The following is a 10956-nucleotide window of genomic DNA, read 5'->3' as shown; positions in this document are numbered from 1 at the left end:
GTGTTGTCAGCTCCCAGGAAAACATGCTTAAGACCGTCAGGAAGTTGGGCCAACTTTGGTTGAGGAGCTTGTTCAATGGATGGTTTTGGTGTTTCTCGATCTTGAGGGAGTTCCTCAAATATTGGATTCCAAAACATGGTTCTTCTAGCCTGTGAGTGTTTGATGATTTCAGGGTTGATTACAGACTCATCGGGCTCAGAACTTTCTGAAATTTGGAAGAGGTGATTAAAATGATTAGACGTGTATTTCGATTTGACCTCTTCCGAAATAAGTGTATCGATCAGATAGGATTGGAAACACTCATCGTTGTCAGGTGGTTGTTTGCCGATGTGGAAAACATTCACTTCTAGAGTCATGTTCCCGAAAAAGATTTTCATAAGACCATTCCTACAGTTAATGAGTGCATTAGCTGTTGCGAGGAAAGGTCTACCAAGAATGATGGGAATTTCGGACTCTATACTCACTTCAGATTGAGTGTCCAAGATGAGAAAATCAACAGGGTAATAGAGTTTTTCAATTTGAATAAGAACGTCTTCTACTATTCCCCGAGGTTTCTTAACTGATCGATCGGCCAATTGTAGCACCACAGATGTGGGCTTGAGTTCTCCTAGACCTAATTGCAAGTATATTGAATATGGCATGAGATTTACACTTGCTCCTAAGTCTAGAAGTGCTTGACCAAATTCCTGCTCCCCAATTTGACATGAGATGGTGGGACAACCAGGATCTTTGTACTTAGGCGGTGTCTTGCAGTCAATTACCGCGCTAGCTTGTTCTGCCAAGAATGCAGTTTTCTTGACATGGTGCTTTCTTTTAACGGTGCACAAATCCTTGATAACCTTGGCATAAGCCGACACTTGTTTGATCACATGCAACAATGGCAAGTTGATCTTCACTTGTGTTAAAAGGTCTAGGATTTCACCATGATTTTCCATTACATTTCCAGTGGATTTCAAAGCTTGAGGAAAGGGTGCCTTTACTGGAATGCTTATTGGCACATCATCATCTAGAGCGAGCATTGACGTACTCGTTGTCTTAGTTAACGGTGAAACCGTACTTTGACCACTTCGAGTAGTGATGGCATTAACCTCTTTGAAATTTGTATCTGCAGAGGAGGAGGTTTGGGCCATGTGTTGCCCTTTTTGATGGATTAGAGGTTGAGTGGGAAGTCTCCCATGCTCTTGAATCGCCAAAGTAGTGTTTAGCTTTGTCATTTGGATTTTCATGTCCTTCATTTCCTCTACCATTTGTGTGAAACAAGATTTGAGCTCTTGAGTTGAGGCTATCTGAGTTTGCGCAAGCATTTGCAAAGTATTCTCAAGAGAATTACTTGACTGCATGATATTTTGAGGAGCAATGTATGATTTTGTTGGTTGTTGCTGCTCAGGCCTCCATTGGCTTCCAGATGCTTGGTTCGAATCCTTCCAGCTGAAATTTGGATGGTTGCGCCAACCAGGATTGTAAGTGTTTGAGAAAGGGTTATAAGGCTTCTTGTAATCCCCTAAAGCATTGCAGTGTTCCTCATTTCCTCCTCTTAGCTCACCAAGAGTTGGGCACTCTTGCGGTTGATGTTCCGTTCCTCCACAGATGAAGCATGGATCTCGTGTCTCTACCTTTGCAGCCATGTGGATTCCTCTACCTTCTTGAGATTTGAAAGCCTCGAATTGTTGTCTCAATGATTCAATTTGGCTTTTGACGTTGTCATCTTCCCTTAATTGGTAGATTCCAGTTGATCGTGGCTTGTCCATAGGACTCGGTCCATTCCATGTGTAGGACTTTTTAGCAAGATCGTCGAGGTACTCGAAAGCTTCATCGGGATCTTTTTGAAGGAATTCGCCATTGCACATCATTTGTACGAATTGTCTTTGTCCGGTTGTGAGACCGTCATAGAAATAGCTGATTAGACGCCAGCTTTCGTATCCACGATGTGGGCATTGATTTATCAAATCTCTAAACTCTCCCAGACCTGATGGAAAGTTTCATGGTCTTTCTGGATGAAGGTAGAGATTTTCCTCTTAAGGCTGCTATTCTTATGGGGCGGGAAATATTTGGCAAAGAATGCTTTTGTCATTTCGTCCCATGTTCCGATAGATCTAGGCCTTAAGGAATACAACCAGCTTTTTGCTTTGTCTTTGAGAGAGAAATGAAAAAAATTCAATCTCACAATGTTGGTGACATCAGCTCGGTTTTTTAATGTAGCCACCACCTCTTCGAATTCCCGTATATGCACGTACGAACTCTCAATTTCCAACCCATGGAAGGTTGGTAAGAGGTTAATCATGCCGAGTTTGAAATCGAAATTTGGCATATTGTTGGGATACATTATGCATGAAGGTGTGGTTGTACGCGTAGGATGTAAATAATCCTGTAGCGTTCTTGGTTGGACTTTGTCTTGATGAGCCATCGTGGGTGGTTCAGGAAGTCTCGGTGAATCGGGAGTGTTTGAACGAATGGAAGAAAACGACGAACTATGAGAGTTTCTAAAGTTTCTACTTGTTGTCTCACAAATCTCCCTAGTGCGTCTCTGTTTCGTGGCATAAATATTTTTTACTTTGAAAGTATTATAAGTGCAAGTGTATAATAATGTAATAAGTATACACCAAAATGTTCCCATGCCAATTGGAAAGGTTGTCAAGGTACCACTTTAGGCCCAAGAGCTTTTCTAGAACTCCCTGAGGTTCTTAGAAAAGATTGGAGGGTAACACAGACCTTATTTAAGAACCAATTTTTCTAAGACAGAACAAGTTTGGTTTTTACTAATTTCCAAAATTACACAAATGTTCTCAATACTTTGTTTGATTTTTTTTTTAAATTTTATGCTTTTTTTTTCGGAAAAATCCTAAATCTAGAAAATAAAATTCTAAACATAAAAATAAAATAAAAAAAGAAATGAATAAATAAAAATAAATAAAAAAAATTACTAGGGAAAAATAACATTAAAGAGAAATTAAAAAAAATTATACTATGTTTTTAAAAAAAAATTAATTTACTATGCAAACCTTTAATTGTAGAATTACCTCCCCGGCTACGGTGCCAAAAATTGATATCGCCCAATAATTCCTAAGCGGTCGTAGTAGTAATCGGGCTATGTCGTATCCACAGAGAGGTAAAATACAAAATAAAAAGAAAGATTAGTAAATTAAAAATAATAAACTTTGGAAAAATGTAAATTTGAAAAAGAATATAAACATTAAATGAATAAAATCGAGGAATTAGAATCAGAGAGAAAGTATGAAAGACATAAGTTTCATTCATGCAAACATATATATATTTTAATAAAATTGATTCATTCTACTCAACTATAATTCTACACTATTAATTATAGTTGGAAAATATATATAATAATGCTCACCTTAAAATATGTTCTTTAATTAAATTATACTAACTTCTAATTTTAAAAACCTATCATATTATATACTTTAAAGTGACAAAATACCAATGACAGAATGCAGTAAAAAGCATATACTATAACAAATATCCTAAATTAAATTAAAAACCTAAATTACATAAGAAAAGCATGACTAGACTTATGTAAAAGTTAATAATAAATTTAGAATAAAAATTAGAAGAAAATAAATTTAATTGTAACAAATATATAGAAATGAAGAACAAAATAAAGAATCAATATATTAAAAATATAATGTTAAATATGAACTCCACTCTAGCCTCTCCACAATAGAATTTAGCCTAAAATATGCATTGTTTTCACTTACAAAAATGTAAAAGAAAAATAGGAAAAATAAGTGTTTTTCTCTCCAACAATACTCTTTACTCTCCTTCCCCAATCTGATCATTTTTTACTCCATTTGGTACTCTATTTATAGTGTAAATAAGACTCAAAAACGTGTAGAACCGTGTACAAAATAGTGGGAAAAATGGTTGCAAAATAGGTGCAAAGTGGGAAGTGGCTGCTGGTGGAGTGGGGAACACGTTCAGAACATGGCAGGTGGCTGGTCGGGCGTGTGGGGAGCAGGGACTGACGAGTGGGACAGGTGGCGGGCTATGGTTCGCTCAGCAGCTGGCTTTGTGTCAGGCGGATGAGACCTGGCGTCAGTCTGTCAGGTGGCAGGTGCATAGCTCGGCTCGGCTGGCTGGCGTGCAGCTCGGCTGGAGTGGCAGCGTGAGGGAGCAGATTTTTGGCTTGGGCTTTGGCTGTTTGGGCTTAATTTTGGGCCATTCCATCATCATAATTCTTCATGATTTCTTCAATTTTAATTCTTTCTTTCTTCTTTCTTTTTCTTTGTGTCAAAATCATTTTATTTCCTTAAAATTAAACACAAATTAAATTAAAATTAATATTTTCAAATATAAAATATATGACAATAAATCCATGAAAATATTAATTGAAACTTAATTAATTTTACACTTTTAAGACTAATAAAATGATATTTTTGAGCACTAATCACACCTCGCGGAGCCTCCCATCTTGTCAAAACCCATCACAGGGGAAGTTTTGTACTTATATCTTGCTACGACCGAGCACGCCATTAGCGTCATGCTCGTCCGAGAAGAGCAGAAGGTGCAGAAGTCAGTATACTATGTCAGCAAAAGGTTACTGGGGGCAGAATCGAGATACCCCTTAATGGAGAAGTTGGCTCTCAACCTAATTCACTCATCTCGAAAGCTCTGACCCTATTTCCAGGCGCATCCCATTCATGTGCTGACTGATCAACCACTAAGACAAGTCTTGTCCAAGCCAGAAGCCTCGGGCCGATTACTGAAATGGGTCGTTGAACTCGGACAATTCGAGATCATCCACCATCCGAGGACAGGCCTTGGCATAATTCATAGTGGAATGCACTGAAGTGACTAACGATGAAGTTATAACCCCAGCCCGCGAGCTGTGGAAACTTTATGTTGATGGGTCTTCCAATGAAAATGGGTTGGGGGCAGGAATAATACTGATCACCCCAGCAGGAAGTCGATTTCACTCTGCTTTGAGATTTGACTTCGAAGCGTCAAATAACAAGGCTGAATACAAAGCTCTACTGTTCGAATAGCCAAGGAGCTCAAGGCTAAGGCAATACATTGCTACAGTGACTCCCAGTTGGTGGTCAACCAAATCTTAGGGGAATACCAAGCTCGCGGAACGAGAATGGCTGCATATTTAGAAAAAGCAAAGGCAGCACTTGATCATTTCGAATTTTACACAATAGAACAGGTTCCCTGAGAGCAAAATTTGAATGCAGACGCCTTAGCCAGGCTCGCCACATCCACCGAGGTCGACGAGCTGAACGTTGTGCCAATCGAACATCTATCGACACCCAGTATAACCGAGTCTGAACAGGAGGATGTATGCATGATAAACTCCGAGCCAACCTGGATGACCCCGATATTTAGGTACCTTGAAACCGGCATTCTCCCAGAAGAACAGACCAAGGTTCAGAAACTAATGTATCAGATCCCTAGGTACACCGTTGTGGATGGAAGGCTATATAGAAGAGGATACTCTATGCCATTACTCCGATGTGTGACTCCACCCAAGGCTAAGAAGATCATGGAAGAAATTCATGAAGGATTCTGTGGAGATCACACTGAGGGGCATAGCCTATCCAAGAAAATCATACGCCAAGGATACTTCTGGCCTACCATCAAAGCAGATTCGTTTGATTACGTCAAGAAATGCGACAAGTGCCAACGATTCGCCACAATCCCTTGAGCTCCACCTTCCGAGCTAACTATGATGACCTCCCCATGGCCATTTGCAGTCTGGGGAATCGACCTCATAGGCTCGTTGCCAACTGGCAAAGGCGGAGTCAAATACGCAGTAGTCGTAGTAGATTACTTTGCGAAGTGGACCGAGGCCGAGCCTCTGGCGAAAATTACCTCGAAAAAAGTCTTGGACTTCGTGGTAAAAAATATCATCTACCGATATGGGATGCCAAGGAAGATAGTGTCCGATAACGGTACTCAATTCGATAGCAGCTTGTTTACCAACTTTTGTGAGAAAAATGGGATAATAAAAAGTTTCTCCTCCATGGCCCATCCCCAAGCGAATGGCCAGGTTGAGGCAGTAAAAAAAACCCTGAAGAGTTCACTGAAGAAAAAGCTGGAAGAAGCTAAAGGGAAGTGGCCCAAAGAATTGCCCCAAGTTTTGTGGGCATATCGAACCACAACTCGTACTTCAACGGGACATACCCATTTTTCTCTGGCATATGGATGCGAGGCTATGCTGCCGATTAAGGTCGAAATACCCACCATTCGAACCCACGCTTATGATCAAGCCTCGAACCAATCCCAGCTCGAAGTAAGTTTGGACCTGATTAAAGAAAGAAGGGACGAGGTACAACTAAAAAATGCTGCATACCAACAACGAGCTACCCGGTATTTCAATAAAAGGGTTCGAGATAGGAAATTCGGGGCAGGAGATTTGGTGCTTAAGCGTGTGTTCTTAGCAACACGAGACCCAGCTGCTGGCATGCTCGGACCTAATTAGGAAGGACCTTTCAGATCGAATCAGTTATCTGACCTGGCGTCTACAAATTGGCAAGATTGAATGGAAGTTTGGTCCCACGAGCATGGAATGACAAACATTTGCAACCTTACTATCAATAGTATAGGAACAATGATACCTGTAACCATGTTTGTTTTCCTTTGCTATGTTTCTGATAATAAATTGTTCAATTTCAAATAAATTTCGTTTTAGTGCTAAATATGCTATATTTTTTGCAAACTCTCTTGATTTAATAACCTATGGTCAAACTCATAGGATATTAAGGGGGCATTAGTGGTATATATATATTGTTGACTTGAAAAAATAAAATAGCATATACGCGAAAAATAAAAGTGTTTGGATACAACCAAATACGCGAGCTAAGATAGTTTGGACATAACCAAATTATTAAAAAATAAAAGTGTTTGGATACAACCAAATACGCGAACTATAAAAGTGTTTGGATATAACCAAATACGCGAGCTAAGATAGTTTGGACATAACTAAATTATTAAAAAACAAAAGTGTTTGGATACAACTAAATACGCGAGCTAAGATAGTTTGGACATAACCAAATTATTAAAAATTAAAAGTGTTTGGATATAACCAAATGCGCGAGCCAAGGTAAGTTGGATATAACCAAATACACAATCTAGATATAACTAGATCAAGAATCTAAGTGTATGGATTTCAAACCAAACACGACTTGAATAGGTTTGGAACGAACCATCTAAAAACTAATCGACAGTAAGTTGGAACACAACCTACTTCAAGCTAAGTCGAGATCGAGGCTGGAATATCCTGCAAAAAGATAGTTTCGACCGCATAACCTTGGGGAGCTACCCAAGGATGAGGAAAAGTAACTAAAAAAGCAAGATATAACTAAACCACCTACGTTACACGCCATAGAAGTACTTTCGGGTGCATGGTAAAAGTAACTTTCGACCTTGACAAATAACGAGATTGGATACGGATATATCGTGCAAACTATGCATGAATGCATTTGTAACGCCCTGGTTAGCCAAGACCGCTACACTGTTTACTTATAAAGGTGCAAGACTTGCTAATCAAGTCATTATTTTAAAAACGTGTCATTAAACATGTTAGAGCTAGGGTTAAAAAGGTTTTGGCCTCAAAAGACTCATTTTATATAACTAAACTGTCACATACACGGGATCCCAAAAGAAACAGAGTTAAAAGTTAATTTACAGACTCCCAAAAACACAAAAACAAATGTTAGCCATACTAAGGCAAAATTGACAATCTCTGGGTCTCGCGTCCCTGTTTAAACCTCAACTGTGGCGGCTGAGCAACTGGCTATGTACATTCCACTCGCTGAGCTCTCCAATCAGGGCTGATCCAACTTGCCCTTGCCTTTACCTGCACCACATAGCACCCGTGAGCCAAGGCCCAACAAGAAAACATCATATACAACACAATCATTGATATCAGACAGTTTAATCAGTAAGCATGATCTTTCATCAAATAATTCACAATAGACATTTAGCACATAAGCTCAGATTCTAGATGCAATCAATCAATTATATCATTCACATCACATAATATTCAGGGCTGACGACTTAGGCCGCACCCTCTGTTTATCCCACTGACTCCGGCCCGCTTAAACCGAGCTCAGTGCATAATAAGCTGTCCTCGGCTACCAGTGGCCGAGCCGCACCCTGTGCGCTAGTGAAACCCTTGGCACCCTTAGGCCGTTGGTTCACTAAATGGCTTGCATAGCATAATACCATCTTTTCTAGCATTTACAATAGGGAACCCTTAGTCCTGTCACATATATTCAACCTGATGTAGTTTTCTTACCTTTAATCTTTACAGTTATTGAATTACGAGCAACGCCCCTCAAGCACGATCCGTTCCCGAGCTTAAGCCTTTATCACCTAGTCACAACCAAAGTATAGGGTTCCATTAACATTCAAATATAGGTTTTCGGTTACAAAACTAACTCTCGGGAATCCGAATTCCACCAAGCACGATGGTGAAACCAATCCCAAGCATAATAGACCACATTCCCATGCCTAAAATTCTCAAAAGTTCAATTGCACAACCAAGGGCTGCGGCCCTTAGAGCTTAGCCGCGGCCCTAGCCTCAAAACAGAGCCAAGGACCAACCTGGGCAAGGACACACGCCGCGGCCCTTGCTTTGGGAATCGCGGCGCCCACCCTTGGCCGAGCCTCCTTGGCTTTTCTTCAACCTAGGGACGCAGCGCTCAAGAACAGAGCCGCGGCCCTTCCCTTTGTGCCCAGAAAACCCACCATTTTAAAGCTCAAAACCACCCTTAAGCTCCCTACTTCAACACCCAACATTACCACAACTTATGCTACACATTTCAACATAAATTCAGTCTAAAAACCCATAGAAATCTCACTTCCAATCCCTGAAACTTTAAGAACTTAAACACCCAATTTAACCAGTCAAAAACTCAAACCCAAACCATCAATTCATGAAATAAAGCTTACCTTCTTGATAGAACTCTTCCTCTAACCAAAACTTAGTTGATTCCCAATGATTTCCCAGCTCAATTCCACCTTAAACAATATTTGGACAGTACCTCAATAACCAGTTGATACACAAAGTTAAACTTCAGAAAAACACATGAATTAACCCTTACCTTAGTCTTGATTTAGTCCTAGATTATTTCTTGAGCTAAGCCTCAAAGTCCAGCTTAATTTCCTAGCTCAAAGGTCCCAAATTTCCCTCTGTTTTCCTTTGGATTTTCACTTAGCTTCTTCCCTTTGTTTTCCTTGAGAGAGAGAATAGAGTTGAGAGAAAAGAGTGAAAGTCGGTTTAGTCTTTCTACAGGTTTCCTCAAACTTGTCTTATCCGTTAAGTTAATCCCCAAAGCTCGGGGTGCCAGAACCGTCCCCGAGGGCAAAATGGTAAAATCCCCCAATATTCCCGCCTAGACATCCTAACCTCAAATATATCTCCATATATTTATTTTCATAACCCAATAGTCTAAATAGCTACCCGATACCTAAAGTACCCTTGACTTATCCAAAGTCAATTATTAAATCCCGTTGTGACTTTCCTCGCTAATTAGCCCTAGGATCGCCTCGAGTCGTGCTCTGCAAACCTACCCACATAATAATGTGGTTCTCACATTTATCACACACACACATATATATCATATTATCATCAATTATCATACAAACATTATCAATCATATAACTACACATTTAAATCACAATTAATCCATTAATGCCCTCCTGGCACATTAATCAAGGCCCTTAAGCCTTATTAGCGAATTTGGTCATTACAGCATTGAAGCTCGAGCTTAAAAATCCACCGCGTGTTTGTATGAATAAACAGGCATAAGGACACTTTAATATAAAGTGCGTGAAATATTTCGATCTAAGAAATGTAAAGCAAAAATATTAAAGTAAAGTCATATACGGTATTATAGATGTCGTAAGAAAATAGCTCTGTCACGAGCTATAAATTGTCTTAGCCCCAGGGGCATAAAAAGCAAAAGATAAAAAACTATTACAAAAAAATTCGAAGGGACGCAGCCCCTGGTAGAGACTTAGGAGGGAGGAGCATCCTCCTTAGCCTTCTCAGCTTCCTCCTTGGCTCTCTCTGCCTCCTCCTTGTCGAGTCGAGCTTGCCACTTGGCCACAAGTTCTTCCTCGAAAGAGCCTAAGAAGCTGGTATCGAGATCGGCATTACTTGCCTAGATCCTATACATGGCCAGGTCGACTGCCCGATCCTTTTTCTCCTTAAACTCTGCAAGGAGACGAGCCTTCTCGCCCTCCATAATCTCGAAAGTGGCCGTCTGCTCCTCCTCAAGCTTGGCATTAATCTTCTCAAGCTCTGCGAGCCGGGCATTCACCTTCTCGAGCTCGGTTGTCTTGGCCTTTAGTTGTTCAGCTTCAGCCTCCATCTTCGCCTTTGTGGCCTTGAGCTCGTCATTAAGCTTGAGTTGGAGATCCTTCGCCTCCTAGGCATAAGACTTGTTCAAATGGACCTCATTATTCAACTTATAATTAAGTTGAGCAGAGACAGCAAGTCTGACATACAAAGAAATCAAATTAGAATAGGAACTAAGTACAAGTACAACTAATAATAAGATGAGGGAAGTTACCGCAGCAGTGAGCTCGATACTCTTCTCATAAAGTGTGTTGCAGTCTCGAGCATTGTTCAAAAACTGCCAATGAGGGGTGTCAAAGCCATCAAAGCCACCAAAGCTCTGGCCCACTCGAGACAGAATGTCTGAGCCAAGTGTAGCCCCATGGGATCCGACAGCATTGTCGATTACATACTCATCGACGTGAGTAGAAATCGATAAAAGATGCATTTTGGAGGTCGAGGGCTTTTTCAGAGGTGGACCAATAGTGGAATGGGCCAGGATCGGAGGAGGCACGGGAGGAACGACTGTAGAGGATGCTTCGACCTGAGGAGTTGGACCCACAGCTGGGCTCGTAACAGCTGGAGTTGGTGGAGGAGGGGTCTTCTCAGTCCTCTTAAAGACCTTGGCAGGTCGGTCTGATTTTCGCGACCCCCTC

The 10956-nt window shown here is 40.6% G+C and overlaps 1 non-coding gene across 1 annotated transcript; it reads left to right on the top strand.

Annotated features, from left to right (window-relative positions):
* The first annotated feature begins 1917 nt into the window (after nt 1-1917).
* On the top strand, nt 1918-2023 carry LOC133820641 (small nucleolar RNA R71). Its single transcript, XR_009887045.1, has one exon. It is a non-coding gene; the product is annotated as a small nucleolar RNA R71 (small nucleolar RNA).
* The last annotated feature ends 8933 nt before the right edge of the window (nt 2024-10956 follow it).

This window comes from Humulus lupulus, chromosome 2 (genome assembly GCF_963169125.1).
Source record: "Humulus lupulus chromosome 2, drHumLupu1.1, whole genome shotgun sequence".
Taxonomy (NCBI): domain Eukaryota; kingdom Viridiplantae; phylum Streptophyta; class Magnoliopsida; order Rosales; family Cannabaceae; genus Humulus; species Humulus lupulus.
Note: the sequence above shows the minus strand (reverse complement) of the source record. Positions and strands in the feature narration are given on the sequence as shown.